Consider the following 16,729-nt stretch of genomic DNA (forward strand, 5'->3'; position numbering starts at 1 on the left):
AACAAACTGTTGTCATTACGGTCAGCCAACAAATGTTGTCATTACGGTCAGCCAACAAACTGTTGTCATTACGGTCAGCCAACAAACTGTTGTCATTACGGTCAGCAAAAAATGTTGTCATTACGGTCAGCCAACAAACTGTTGTCATTACGGTCAGCCAACAATGTTGTCATTACGGTCAGCCAACAACTGTTGTCATTACGGTCAGCCAACAAAATGTTGTCATTAGGTCAGCCAACAAACTGTTGTCATTAGGTCAGAACAAATGTGTCATTACGGTCAGCCAACAAACTGTTGTCATTACGGTCAGCCAACAAACTGTTGTCATTACGGTCAGCAACAAAATGTTGTCATTACAGTCAGCCAACAAAATGTTGTCATTACGGTCAGCCAACAAAATTGTTGTCATTACGGTCAGCCAACAAACTGTTAGCCCATATGACCAAGCTGACCGATAAGAGGTTAAACATCTTGAAGCGTTGTCAGATAATCGACTCCAGTTGTTTTAGCCCAAGCTTTCACACACACACACACACCACACACACACACACACACACACACACACACACACACACACACACAACACACACACACACACACACACACACACACACACACACACACACACACACACACACACACACACACACACACTTCGCTGTCCTGTTGAGCAGTAACAACAGCAGCTATCCAACAGCCCCGCTCCTCACTTGAGAATGCATGGCTCTGTGGGGTCCTTCTTGTCATCACTACAGCTCGTCTCATGCTGGGGAACAGCTCTCAGAGAGCACTGCCCTACTGAGGGGCTCATAAAGAGATACTCTCCACACAATTAGCCCACACAATTAGCCCACAATTTGGCCCACACATTTAGCCACACATTCCACACAATTAGCCCACACAATTAGCCACACATTTAGCCCACACAATTAGCCCATACAATTAGCCACACAATTAGCCCACTCTAGGGTTTTCTTTTTTACTCTCTTTCTCTCTCTGTCAGTTAGTTATCTATCATCAGTTGTTACTGGGCTATTGATCTTAGTTGTAACTGAACTTTTCATATACTAGAGCTGGAAATAGTTATCTACTGAATAAGCAAACAGTAGCCTACTACAGTGTAAACTGGTTTGTAGGAGTTTGATTGGGGGACAACTGCATACAGTAGAAAATATAATCTACAGATCCACAACACACAAAAAAATCCCAATTCAACCTCTGCTTTTTTGCCATAGTTATCTTCAATTCCAGCGGGGTGACTGCTTTGTTGTTGTTTGAATCCCATATTGTAACTTTAATACTGAACAAGGCCATGTGGATAGTGTTGGCCACATCCAGTATTTGTCCCACAATATTGGCAGTGGTAGAGTGAGACTTAATAACACAAGAGCCCCTCTTAAACAAGGCTGTGTGCTTTTAACCCAACACCTAACACCATACAGCTTATTTGACACTTGAAAGGATTCTTCTTTCAAAAGCCGCTTGATATGTAGCAGAAATAYTGTATATTGGCCAATAGTCCTAAATTCTTCAAGTTGATCGATCATCCTGGTAAGCCAACCACACGCAATACCACTAATGTTAATCACCTTGATTCTAAAAATGTCTTCTTMTCTAAGTGGCTTCATGTCTTTTGTGTTGTCAACAGCAAATGTCAGCCTTACCTCTGGGCCCTGGTTAAAAGTAGTGCACTATGTGGGGAATGGGGTGCCATTTGGTTGGGATGTACCCCCTGAGTGTTTTGTTTTAGATGATGTGACTGCTCCCTCCCTCCGSCAGTCACTTTTAGGACTTGACACGCCTCTGGGGTAGCAGTASATTTACATGTACATTTCAGTYATTTAGCAGGCGCTCTTATCCAGAGCAACTTATAGTTAGGGGGTTAATTAAGATGAATGCCCTAAGGTCTAAGTCCCAGGGCTCGGTTTCTACTTAGCTAACATATGGAATTGTTTAGCTATTTGATTGTGAATTTAGGGGACACTGTAGCCAACGAGGCATGATATAACCCCATTTTGCCAATGCACAGGCCCCACACCACCTGAGGGATATCAACCGACCACCAATTAACTACCCTAAGACAAGGCGTAGAATAGCCCTCAAAGATCTCCCCCACCGCACGAGCCCAAGGGGGCACAAAACCGGACAAGAAGATCACATCAGTGACTAAACCAACTCAAGTCGAGTACAGTGCATTCGGAAAGTATTCAGACCCCTTGATATTTTGTTACGTTACAGCYTTATCCCCATAATGACAAAGCGAAAACAGTTTTTTTTACATTTTTGCAAAACGTATAAAAAAAAACAGAAATACCTTATTTACATTAGTATTCAGACACTTTGCTATGAGAATCAAAATTGAGCTCATGTGCATCCTGTTTCCATTGATCATCCTTGAGATGTTTCTACAACTTGATTGGAGTCCACCTGTGGTAACTTCAATTGATAGGACATTATTTGGAAAGGCATTATTTGGAAATATTACATTTACATAAGTATTCAGACCCTTTACTCAGTACTTTGTTGAAGCGCCTTTGTCAGCGATTACAGCCTCGAGTCTTCTTGGGTTTGATGCTACAAGATTAGCACACCTGTATTTGGGGAGTTTCTCCCATTCTTCTCTGTAGATCCTCTCAAGCTCTCTCAGGTTGGATGGGGAGCGTCACTGCACAGCCACGTTAGATCGGGTTCAAGTCCGGGCTCTGGCTGGGCCACTCAAGGCCAGTCAGAGACTTGTCCCGAAGCCACTCCTCCATTGTCTTGGCTGTGTGCTTAGGGTCGTTGTYCTGTTGCAAGGTGAACCTTYGCCCCAGTCTGAGGTCCTGAGCGCTCTGGAGAAGGTATTCATCAAGAATTTCTCTGTACTTTGTTCCGTTTATCTTTCCCTTGATCCTGACTAGTCTCCCAGTCCGTGCCGCTGAAAAAMATCCACACAGCATGATGCTGCCAGCACCATGCTTCACCGTAGGGATGGTGCCAGGCTTCCTCCAGACGTGACGCTTGGCATTCAGGCCAAAGAGTTTAATCTTAGTTTCATCAGACCAGAGAATCTTTCCCCATGGTCTGAGAGTCCTTTAGGTGCCTTGTAGCATCTAACTCCAAGCGGGCTGTCATGTACCTTTACTGAGGAGGGGCTTCCGTCTGGCCACTCTATCATAAAGGCCTGATTGGTGGAATGCTACAGAGTTGGTTGTCCTTCTGGAAGGTTCTCCCATCTCCACAGAGGAACTCCAGAGCTCTGTCAGAGTSACCATYGAGTTCTTGGTCACCTCCCTGACCAAGGCCCTTCTCCCCCGATTGCTCAGTTTGGCCAGGTGGCCAGCTCTAGGAAGAGTCTCGGTGGTTCCCAACTTCCTCCATTTAAGAATGATGGAGGCCACTGTGTTCTTGGGGACCTTCCATGATGCAGACATTTTTGGTACCCTCCCCAGATCTGTTCCTCGACACAATTCTGTCTCGGAGCTCTATGGACAATTCCTTCGACCTCATGGCTTGGTTTTTGCTCTGACATGCACTGTCAACTGTGGGACCTTATATAGACAGGTGTGTGCCTTTCCAAATCATGTCCAATCAATTTAATTTACCACAAGTGGACTCCAATCAAGTTGTAGAAACATCTCAAGGAAGATCAATGGAAACAGGATGCACCTGAACTCAATTTCGAGTCTCATACCAAAGGATCTGAATACTGAATATTATGTGCATACATTTCTAAAAACTTGTTTTCACTTTGTCATTATTGTGTGTAGATTGTTGAGGAATTGTTTACATTTAATCAATTTTAGAATAAGTCTGTAATGTAATAAAATGTGGAAAAAGTCAAGGGGTCTAAATACTTTCTGAATGCACTGTACATCGAAAAAAGCCTGGCACAACGTGATGCACCCCTCCTAGGGATGGCATTGGAGACCACTAGCAAGCCAGTGACTCAGCCCCTGTAATAGGGTCAGAGGCAAAGAATCCCAGTGGAGGAGCCAGCCAGGCACCCCAGTKCCTTGCCGTTCACTTTCACACTCCTGGGCCAGACTACACTCAATCATAGGACCACTGAAGAGATGTGTCTTCAGTAAAGACTTAAAATTTGARACTGAGTCTGCATCTCTCACATGGATTGGCAGACCATTCCAGAAATATTTAGCTCTATAGGAGAAAGTCCTGCCTCCAGCTGTTTGCCCTCGAAATTCTAGGAACAATAAGGAGGCCTGCGTCTTGTGACCATAGCCTATGTGTAGGTATGTATGGCAGGAACCAATCGGAGAGATAGGTAGGAGCAAGTCCATGTAATGCTTTGTAGGTTGGCAGTAAAACCTTGAAATCAGCCCTAACCTTAACAGGAAGCCAGTGTGGAGGGGCTAGCACTGGAGTAATATGATCACAATTTGGACATCTAGTCAAGATGTCTAGCAGCCGTATTTAGCACTAACTGAAGTTTATTTAGTGTTTTATCCGGGTAGCCGGAGAGTAGAGCATTTCAGTAGTCTAATCTTGAAGTGACAAAAGCATGGATTAGCTTTTCTGCATCATTTTTGKACAAAAAGTTTTCCGATTTWTTTGCAATGTTACGAGGATGGAGACAAGTTGAAATATTTTTGATATGTTCGTCAWAAGAGAGATCAGGTCCAGAGTAACGCTGAGGTCCTTCAGTTTTATTTGAGACGACTGTACAACCACCAATATTTATTGTCAGATCAAACAGCCRATCTCTTTGCTTCTTGGGACCTAGAACTCTTTTTARCAGAGTTTAAAAGTTAAACTTTTTCCGCCATYCACTTCCTTATGTCTGAAACACAGGCTTCCAGGGTAGGCAATTTTGGGGCTTCACCATGTTTCATCGGAATGTACAGCTGTGTGTCGTCTGCATAGCATGGACGTTGACATTGTGTTTCCGATTGACATCCCCAAAAGGTAGAATTAATAGTGAAAACAATAGTGGTCCTAGAACGGAACCTTGAGGAACACCAAAAATTACCACTGATTTTTCAGAGGATATCTTTCCGACAGATCAAATCTAAACCAGGTAAGAACTTGTCTGTGGAGACCAATTAGGGTTTCCAATCTCTCCAAAAGAATGTAGTGATCGATGGTGTCAAAAGCGACATTAAGGTCTAGGATTACGAGGACAGACGCAGAGCCTTGGTCTGCAACCATTAAAATGTAATTTATCACCTTCACGAGTGCGGTCTCAGTACTATGATGTGGTCTAAAACCAGACTGGAACATTTCGTACAAATTATTTGCCTTCAAGAAGGCCCTGAGATGATGAGCAACAGTTTTTTCAACAACAAAAAATAGAGGAATGTGATATTTGATATAGGCTGATAGTTTTTAAGTTTTCATGGTCAAGGTTTGGCTTTTTCAGGAGAGGCTTTATTACTGCCACTTTTAGTGAGTTTGGTACACATCCAGAGGATAGGGAGACGTTTATCATGTTCAACATAGGAGGGCCAGGCACAGGAAGTAACTCTTTCAAGAGTTTAGTTAGAACAGGSTCCAGTAGGCAGCTGGAAGGTTTAGAGGCATGACTATTTTCGTGAATGTGTCGAGAGATTCAGGATTTTAAAAAATGGAGTGTCTCCATTAATCCGAGGTCCTGGCAGTTCTGTGCAGACTCGGGACAAGTAAGTCTTGGAGAAATACACATATTCAAAGAGGAGTCCGTAATTTGCTTCCTAATGATCATGATCTTATCGTCAAAGAAGTTCATGAATTCRTCGCTGTGGAAGTGAAGGCCATCCTGATTTGGGGAATGCTACTTTTTAGTTAGCTTTGCGACAGTTTCAAAAATAAATGTTGGACTGTTTTTATACTCCTCRATCAGATTGGAAAAGTAGGCTGATCGAGCAGCAGTGAGGGCTTTTCGATATTGCACGGTACTGTCTTTCCAAGCTAGTCAGAATACTTCCAATTTGGTGGAGCATCATTTCCGTTCCAATTTTCTGGAAGCTTGCTTCAGGGCTCGGGTATTTTCYGTATACCAGGGAGCTAGTTTCTTGACAAATGTTTTTTGCGGTGTGATTACATTTAGGGTATTACGCAAGGTTTAGTTTAGATCCTCGGTTGGGTGGTTAACGGATTTTTGTACTCAGGTGTCCTTGGGTACAGTGCATTCAGAAAAGTATTCAGKTTTTTTAGCAAATGTATTAAACATTTAAAACAGAAATACCTTATTTACTGCCAAAGGTGCTTCAACAAAGTAAAGGGTCTGAATACTTACGTAAATGTGATATTTCCGTTTTTTATTTTGAATACATTTGAAAACATTTCTAAAAACCTGTTKTTGCTTTGTCATTATGGGGAATTGTGTGTACATGTATGAGGGAAAACAACTATTTAATCAATTTTAGAATAAAGCTGTAACGTAACAAAATGTGGAAAAAGTCAAGGGGCCTGAATACTTTCAAATCAAATCAAATTTTATTAGTCACATGCTCCGAATACAACAGGTGTAGACCTTACAGTGAAATGCTTACTTACGAGCCCCTAACCGACAATGCAGTTTTAAAAAATACAGATAAGAATAAGAAATAAAAGTAACAAGTAATTAAAGAGCAGCAGTAAAATAACAATAGCGAGACTATATAAAAGGGTTTGGTTCCAGTACAGAGTTAATGTACGGTGGCACCGGTTGGTTGAGGTAATATGTACATGTAAGTAGAGTTATTAAAGTGACTAGGGATAGATGATAACAACAGAGAGTAGCAGCGGTGTAAAGGGGGGGGGGAATGCAAATAGTCTGGGTAGCCATTTGATTAGGTGTTCAGGAGTCTTATGGCTTGGGGGTAGAAGCTGTTTACAAGCCTCTTGGACACAAGACTTGGCGCTCCGGTACTGCTTGCCTTGCGGTAGCAGAGAGAACAGTCTATGACTAGGGTGGCTCGAGTCTTTTTAGGGCCTTCCTCAGACACGAGTCAGCTCTTACTGACATTGGCTGCAGAGAGCGTGATCACACAGTCTTCCGGAACAGCTGGTGCTCTCACGCATGTTTCAGCGTCATTTGCCTCGAAGCGAGCACAGAAGTCATTTAGCTCGTGGCTAGTAATAGTAGGCTCGTGTCACTGGGCAGCTCTCGGCTGTGCTTCCCTTTGTAGTCTATAATGGTTTGCAAGCCCTGCCACATCCGACGAGCGTCAGAGCCCGTGTAGTACGATTCGATCTTAATCCTGTATTGACGCTTTGCCTGTTTGATGGTTCGCCGGAGGGCATAGCTGGATTTCCGGGTTAGAGTCCCACTCCTTGAAAGTGGCAGCTCTAGCCTTTAGCTCAGTGCGATGTTGCCTGTAATCCATGGCTTCTGGTTAGGGTATGTACGTACGGTCACTGTGGGGCGACATCATCGATGCACTTATTGATGAAGCCAATGACTGATGTGGTGTCATCGGAGGAATCCCAGAACATRTTCCAGTCTGTGCTAGCAAAACAGTCCTGTAGCTTAGCATCTGCTTCATCTGACCACTTTTTTATTGAACTAGTCACTGGTGCTTCCTGCTTGAATTTTTGCTTGTAAGCAGGAATCAGGAGGATAGAATTATGGTCAGATTTTCCAAATGGAGGGCGAGGGAGAGCTTGTATGCGTCCCTGTGTGTGGAGTAAAGGTGGACCAAAGTTTTTTCCCCTCTGGTTGCACATTTAACATGCTGATAGAAATTCGGTAAAACGGATTTMAGTTTCCATGCATTGAAGTCACCGGCTACTAGGAGTGCCGCCTCTGGGTGAAAATGTTCTTGYTTGCTTATGGTGGAATACAGCTCATTCAATGCTGTCTTAGTGCCAGCCTCTGACTGTGCATGTATGTAAACAGCTACGAAAAATATAGATGAAAACTCTCTAGGTAGGTAGTGTGGTCTACAGTACAGTTTATCATGAGATACTCTACCTCAGGCGAGCAATAGCTCGAGACTTCCTTAGATATCGTGCACCAGCTGTTATTTACAAAATACATAGTCCGCCGCCCCTTGTCTTACCAGACGCCGCTGTTCTATCCTGCCGGTGCAGCGTATAACCAGCCAGCTGTATGTTGATAGTGTCGTCGTTCAGCCACGTCTCCGTGAAGCATAAGATATTACAGTTTTGAATATCCCGTTGGTAGTTTAATCTTCAGTGTAGGTCATCGATTTTATTGTCCAAAGATTGCACGTTTGCTAGCAGAATGGAAGGAAGTGGGGGTTTATTCGATCGCCTACAAATTCTCAGAAGGCAGCCCGCCCTCCGGACCCTTTTTCTCCGCCTMTTCACACAAATCACGGGGATCTGAGCCTGTTCCCGAGAGCTTTCCCAAGAAAGCAGTATATAGTTCGCGTCGGCCTCGTCAGACTTGTTAAAGGRAAAAAAGGATTCTGCCAGTCCATGGTGAGTAATCGCAGTCCTGATGTCCAGAAGTTATTTTCGGTCATAAGAGATGGTAGCGGSAACATTATGTTCAAAATAAGTACAAAGCAAATAAACAAACAAAACAATCGGTTCGGGGCACGTAAAACGTCCGAATGGACTTTAGGTGGAGGTAGTCTGGAAGGGCATTTAGGAATCTTTGGGTTGTCTGAGAATTTATAACACAGCGTTTGATCATCCTTGGTTGGGGTCTGAGTAAATGAGTCCACAATTATGAAKAAAAACATTTAGATCCATAATATCTATTCAACGGGACAATTCGAGATCCAGGGTATGATTGTGGCAATGCGTAGGTCCCAAGACATGTTGGACAACACCCGCTGAGTCGATGATGGCTCTGAAAGCCTTTTGGAGTGGGTCTGTGGACTTCTCCATGTGAATATTGAAGATASCAAAATGTGAATATTATCTGCCATGACTACAAGGTCCGATAGGAATTCAGGGAACTCAGTGAGGAACACTGTATAYGACCCAGGAGKCCTGTAAACAGTAGCTATACAAATTAATTGAATAGGCTGCATAGATTTCATGACTACAAGCTCAAAAGACAAAAATGCAGTCTTMATTTCGTAAATTGAAATTTGCTGTCATAAATGTTAGCAACACCTCCGCTGTTWGGGGATGCACGRGGGATATGGTCACTAATGTAACCAGGAGGAGAGGCCTCATTTAACACAGTAAATTCATCAGGTGTCACGCCCTGACCTTAGAGAGCCTTTTTATTTCTCTATTTGGTTAGGTCGGGGTGTGATTTGGGTGGGCATTCTAGTTTTTCGATTTCTTTGTTGGCCGGGTATGGTTCCCAATCAGAGGCAGCTGTCTATCGTTGTCTCTGATTGGGGATCATACTTAGACAGCCTTTTCCCACCTTTAGTTTGTGGGATCCTGTTTTTTGTGTAGCTGCCTGTGAGCAGGCCAGAACGTCAYGTTTCGTTTGTGCKTGTTTGTTTTTTGTTTGGTGAGTTTSGATTTATTAAAATATGTGGAACTCTACGCACGCTGCGCCTTGGTCCGCTCATTTCAACCAACGTGACATCAGGCTTGAGCCATGTTTCAGTCAGGCCAATCAAGTTTATGATCAGTGATTAGTTCATTGATTATGACTGCCTTGGAAGTGAGGGATCTAACATCAAGTAGTCCTACTTTGAGATATGAGGTATTATCACAATCTCCTTCTATAATGACAGGAATGGAGGAGGTCTTTATTCCAGTGAGATGGCTGAGGCGAACATCGCCATGTTTAGTTTTGCCTGACCTAGATCGAGGCACAGACACGGTCTCAACGGGGAAAACTGAGCTGACAACACTGACTGTGCTAGGGCAGACTCCACTAAGCTGGCAGGCTGGCTATATGCCTGGTGCCTGCACCCTATCTCATTGTGGAGCTAGAGGAGTTAGACCCTGTTTATGTTGATAGATTAGATAAGAGCACCCCTCCCAGCTAGGATGGAGTCTGTCACTCCTCATCAGGCCAGGCTTGGTCCTGTTTGTGGGTGAGTCACAGAAAGAGGAACAGTTATCTACAAATTCTATATTTTGGGAGGGACAGAAAACAGTTTTCAACCAGCGATTGAGTTGTGCAAGTCTGCTGTAGAGCTCATCACTCCCACTAACTGGGAGACAATTACTCGATGCCAACCTCTGACTGTTCCATCCTAACATTGTTGGTGCCGACGTGAATAACAATAACCCTATACTATCTACACTTGCCAGTTTTAGCCTCAGCCAGCATCAACTTCAAATGAGCCTTTACGTCAGTAGCCCTGCTCCCTGGTAAACAATGTATGATCGCTGGATTTTTTTATTGAGTAATGGAGTTGCCAATGACTAGGTTTTTCAATTTGTCAGAGCTAATGGTGGAAGGCTTCAGCGTATCAGACACCGGTTGAGTATGCCAACGGCATTTATTTCTAGAAGTCATGAGAAAATGGTCTGGCTGCGGGGACTGTGCAGGGCGATTAACACTACTACCTGTATTTACTGGTGGCACAGACACTGTATCATCCTTTCTTACACTTAAATTGCCCTTTACTAACGATTAGGTCTGAAGCCGGGTTTGCAACTCGACTATCCTCACCATATGGCGATAGTTGTCCTGTTTATTATGAGTACAGCAACTGCAATGAGAGGACATAATATTAGCTTTTTTGACCGGAGGAGGTCCTGCAGATCCATGTCCAGATAAAGCGTCCGGGGTGAGAAATCTGAAGGAAAAAAGTTGAGTGAGGACAAAACTAAGACGTTGGTAAACTTGTTAAATACAGAGTTTGATTAAACGGTTATTAAAAGTAAAAGGTGAAAAAGTTTGGCAGGTAGCCAAGTGTGTGTCCTATATCTGAAAGATGTAAGAAAGTTCAGAAAAGTATTTTTATTTACCCATATTTAACCCCTTTTTTTGGCACTAAAGTACTTCCAGATATACTACCATAATTGTTTTAAACTGGTACCAGGCTATCTTCACTTGAGTCTTGTGAGGCGTCCTAGGGTTAAACGTTTGTGAGAGTCTCACCTTTCGAATGGTGGGGTCATATTAGTGTGTAGCCCAAACTGACGCTACAGACAGTAGTTAGCAGATCGGCAGTACCGACCTGTGACAAACACAGCTGTAGCTCTGCCACCTTCCACCACAGATGCGGAAGGCCGACCTGCGGATGTGGTGGATTGAGACGCAGCCCATGCAAAACAAATGATATCACTAGCTTAAACAGATAGATTTTGATGGGGATTTCAATGGGGGCATGGTCATCGACTCTATAGCTAGTTGAGACAACCACATATCTTAGTCAAAGTAAGTACTGTGGGATTATTTAAGGCTGTTTTCACACTTGGTCCCTTTTAGCCAATTTTTGTGAACTCAGTGTGGTTCGCTTAATTTTTTGTGCAGTGTGAACACTCCAAAGGAACTCAGACCTCTCAAAAGAGCTGACTGACCTGAGACCATCTTTAGAGGTGGTCCGAGTTTGATCTGCGTGAATTCCGTGGTCCGGTTGAACGCAAAGCTCCCCAGGTTCGCTTGTCATTATTCTCGCATCACACACTAGAATACTGCAACACTGTTTCCCCTGCCATGAACCCTCACATTGGTGCCACAAAACAGAAAAGATGATGATGATGTGCAGGTTCACGGGAAAAAATGTGTGCTGTTTTTGGATATTGATAAGCAATTGTCAAGGACACACAGATATTCCAAAATGTGTGCAGTTTTAGTTCAAAGAGGACTCGGTCCATAAAATCGGTGAAGTGAACTGGAAAAGAGTTGAGTCCTCATTCAAAGGCAAAGGCAGTGTGAATACAAAGAGAACTGAGTTATTTTGCTATTTTTTTTACCCCAGAGTTCACTTTAAAGAGGACTGAGATAGTTCAAATAGTTGTGAAATGTGTGAAAACACCCTAAGATACAATTTTCAAGAGGTTTGAGACAGTTTTGGAAGATGGGGAACGCTTCTTCCACTATTGGCATGTCAGGACAGGGAAGAGCTTTGACTGTGTTGATTTTGAGCCGACCCCCGTAGGGGGAGGAGGGCCAAGAACCAGAGGTGGCAGAACGGAGAGCTTGGGTTGGGGTGTAGAGTTTGAGCATAGCCTGAAGGTAGGGAGGGTCAGTTTCCCTTGCTGCGCCGTAGACAAGCATCATGGTCTTGTAGTGGATAAGAGCTTCGACTGGAAGCCAGTGGAGTGTGTCGAGGAGTAGGGTGGCATGGGAGAGGTTGGGAAGGTTGAACACCAGGTGGGCTGCAGCGTTCTGGGTGAATTACAGTAAAAACGCCTCAAGACCAAGTGTCCGTTTACCCCATTTTTACCATCTCTCAGGGTAACAGTGAGCCTAACCCCCAAAATGGTGTCTTGGAGTTCATCAGTGTTAATATTATGTCAGTTCTGTCCTAAATGGCACCCAATTCTCTACATAGTTCCCCTTTAACCAGAGCCCTATGGTAGAAGTGCACTATAAAGGGAATAGGGAGCCATTTGCAACCTAAATTCCTTCATGTCTATGCTGACTCGTTATTTTGCTCATTTGTGCCTTATTGCTATTATAAACTGGTTACCAATGTAAACAGGACAGTAAAAATAAAAGTTTTGTCTGCAGCTAGACTGGAAAAGAATGTAACAACATCTCTCTCAAGCATCCACTGTCTTCTTCCTCTGTTTCAGGAGAATGGAGATGCAACCAGGTATAGAGTTTTAACATTTAGAGTTGGAGAGAAGATACAAATGTAATTTTAGCAATGGCACACCCCGGAATAGAATACAAGGGGTTCAAGGCCACTGTTATGAATACAACAAACAGTGAGAAGTCATAGAGGAAGTCATGGAAGAGTACGGTGAGAAGTCACAGAAGAAGTCATGGAAGAGTACGGTGAGAAGTCACAGAAGAAGTCATGGAAGAGTACGGTGAGAAGTCACAGAAGAAGTCATGGAAGAGTACGGTGAGAAGTCACAGAAGAAGTCAAGCACAGAAGTCCTGTGTTCAACATCAATTAAGCAATAAGGCCAAAGAGGGTGTGGTATATGGCCAATATACCACGGCTAAGGGCTGTTCTTATGCACGACGCAACATGGAGTGCTTGGATACAGCCCTTAGCCATGGTATATTGGCCATATACCACAAACCCCTGAGGTGCCTTATTGCTATTATAAACTGGTTACCAATGTAATTAGGGCAGTAAAAATAAACACTTTGTCATACCCGTGGTATACGATTTGATATACCACGGCTGTCAGCCAATCAGCATTCAGGGTTCGACCCACCCAGTTTATAATAATCTTGAAAGGGTTCATCTTTAAAAGTTAATMATCTATTCTGAGCAGAGAGAAGATATGGAAGCCCCCTTGACCTCATCATCCCTGTTAGACTTACTTCCTGATTCCATTCTAACTACATGACAGATCTGAGAAAGCAAGTAGTGTTTTGTTCTCATGTCAAATGCTGACATGTTTTCACCCCCTGTATTCACAGTTTACAACAGAAAACACAGTGAAACAGCACCAAGGATTAATACAGACAGAGAATCCATCAAACTATGCGCTGTATATTTCTGTCATTGTCATCCTTGTCATCATACAGTGATTATGATTAGTATTCTTCAGTATTGAGTATTCCAACCACAAAATGTCCAAACCTGTTTCTGTCATGCAGACATTGTCTTGCAGTGATTGAGAGAATAGGCTGTTATTTCTACCAGTCTGTCTAGTAATTGGTTTTGCTGCAGCCTGCACATTTGCTCTGGCTGATTGATAGGGCATTAGGAAAAGGCGATGCTCTCTGATAGAATCGTCTAATTAAATGGTGGATAATATGGTATTGGGTATTTAGTGTGGCGTCAAGATTTAGCCGTGACAGGATTGTACACAATACCCCTCTGACTGAACATAGCCTACGTCCCAAATAACACCCCTATAGTGCACTACTTTTGACCTGAGCCCTATAGACCTGGTCAAACATAGTGCACTACATAGACAATAGGGTGAACGCTGGACGCATGAATAGAGGGGCCCAAATGATGTCCTTCATAGTGAGATCTGGTAAGCAAAAATAAACTCAGTCTCCAAAACATTTCCATGACATAGCCTGACCAGGTGAATCCAGATAAAAGCTATGATCCATTATTGATGTCACTTGCTAAATCCACTTCAATCAGTGTAGACAAGGGGAGAAGACAGGTTAAAGAAGGATTTTTAAGCCTTGAGACAATTGAGACATGGTTTGTGTGTGTGCCATTCAGAGGGTGAATGGGCAAGACGAAAGACTTAAATGCATTTGAATGGGGTATGGTAACACAGTTGAAGTCGGAAGTTTACATACACTTAGGTTCAACCACTCCACAAATTTCTTGTTAACAAACTATAGTTTTGGCAAGTCGGTCAGGACATCTACATTGTGCATGACACAAGTCATTTTTCCAACAATTGTTTACAGATAGATTATTTCACTTATAATTCACTCTATCACAATTCCAGTGAGTCRGAAGTTTACATACACTAAGTTGACTGTGCCTTTAAACAGCTTGGAAAATTCGAGAAAATTATGTTCTGAAGCTTCTGATAGGCTAATCAACATAATTTGAGTCAATTGGAGGTGTACCTGTGGATGTATTTCAAGGCCTACCTTCAAACTCAGTGCCTCTTTGCTTGACATCATGGGAAAATCAAAAGAAATCAGCCAAGATCTCAGAAAATAAATTGTAGACCTCCACAAGTCTGATTCCTCAATGTGAGCAATTTCCAAACGCCTGAAGGCACCACGTTCATCTGTACAAACAATAGTATGCAAGTATAAACACCATGGGACCACGCAGCTGTCATACCACTCAGGAAGGAGACGCATTCTGTCTCCTAGAGATGAACGTACTTTGGTGCGAAAAGTGCAAATCAATCCCAGAACAWCAACAAAGGACCTTGTGAAGATGCTGGAGGAAACAGGTACAAAAGTATCTATATCCACAGTAAAAGGAGTCCTATATCGACATAACCTGAAAGGCCGCTCAGCAAGGAAGAAGCCACTGCTCCAAAACCGCCATAAAAAAAGCCAGACTACGGTTTGCAACTGCACATGGGGACAAAGATCGTACTTTTTGGAGAAATGTCCTCTGGTCTGATGAAACAAAAATANGAAACAAAAATAGAACTGTTTGGCCATAATGACCATTGTTATGTTTGGAGGAAAAGGGGGAGGCTTGCAAGCCGAACTACACCATCCCAACCGTGAAGCACGGGGGTGGCAGCATCATGTTGTGGGGGTGCTTTGCTGCAGGAGGAACTGGTGCACTTCACAAAATAGATGGCATCAATTTTTATTAGGATTAAATGTCAGGAATTGTGAAAAACTGAGTTTAAATGTATTTGGCTAAGGTGTATGTAAACTTCTGACTTATACTGTAAGTGCCAGGTGCACCGTTTCGAGTGTGTCAAGAACTGCAATGCTGCTGGGTTTTTCACACTCGACAGTTTCTCGTGTGTATCAAGAATGGTCCACCACCCAAAGGAGCTTTCAAATCTGGCCTAATACTGCGTGCTTGTGTGGGTCGTTGTTTTCTTCTATGAGAGTATGAAAGAGGCCACAGATGGATGGATGTTCTTCCATCATGTGTGTGTCACATGTCAGGCTCTGTACTGTAGACTAGCAGCCTTCAGCAGCAAAGAGGAACCACTCTCACAAGAAATAGATGGAGGTGACATTGACTGCGTCCTGGTCAAAAGTCGTGCACTAAATAGCGAATAGGGTGCCATTTGGGATACAGTGATTGGCTCCTACAGAAAGAGAATGAAAGGAGAGCATCGATAATGTATGCCATTCGAGTTCTTTTTCAAGGAGTCCTCTTTTAGCGAGAGGAAAATCCATCAAAATGTCACACGTCGTGACTATGTATCTCTCCACATACACAACCTCATAAATGCTCTCTCTCTCTCTCCCTGTCCCCCCCTCTCTCTCTCCCAGAATGTGCTCCCAGTCAGCTAGAAAGATCTAGAAAGAGGGAGTGACATACACACACACACACACACACATACACACACACACACACACACAGTGATTATACAGTAATCAGATGTTTTACAGACCACAGAGGGGGCAGAACAGGCAGATACAGTGCCTTGCAATTGTATTCAACCCCCTTGGTGTTTTTCCTGTTTTGTTGCATTACAACCTGTAGTTTAAATTGATTTTTATTTGGATTTCATGTAATGAACATACACAAAATAGTCAAAATTGGTGAAGTGAAATGAAAAAAAGAACTTGTTTAATAAAATTCAAAAAAATGGAAAAGTGGTGCGTGCATATGTATTCACCCCTTTGCTATGAAGCCCCTAAATAAGATCTGGTGCAACCAATTACCTTCAGAAGTCACATAATTTATTAAATAAAGTCCACATGTGTGCAATCTAAGTGTCACATGATCTGTCACATGATCTCAGTATATATACACCTGTTCTGCAAGGCCCCAGAGTCTGCAACACCACTAAGCAAGGGGCACCATGAAGACCAAGGAGCTCTCCAAACAGTTCAGGGACAAAGTTGTGGAGAAGTACAGATCAGGGTTGGGTTATAAAAAATATCAGAAACTTTGGAAATCCCACCATTAAATCCATTATGAAAAACGGAAAGAATATGGCACCACAACAAACCTGCCAAGAGAGGGCCGCCCACCAAAACTCACGGACCAGGCAAGAAGGGCATTAATCAGAGAGGCAACAAAGAGACCAAAGATAACCCTGAAGGAGCTGCAAAGCTCCACAGCAGAGATTGGAATATCTGTCCATAGGACCACTTTAAGCCATACACTCCATAGAGCTGGGCTTCACGGAAGAGTGGCCAGAAAAAAAGCCATTGCTTAAAGAAAAAAATAAG

The sequence above is a fragment of the Salvelinus sp. IW2-2015 genome, linkage group LG28 (genome assembly GCF_002910315.2).
Source record: "Salvelinus sp. IW2-2015 linkage group LG28, ASM291031v2, whole genome shotgun sequence".
In the NCBI taxonomy this organism is placed as follows: Eukaryota; Metazoa; Chordata; class Actinopteri; order Salmoniformes; family Salmonidae; genus Salvelinus; species Salvelinus sp. IW2-2015.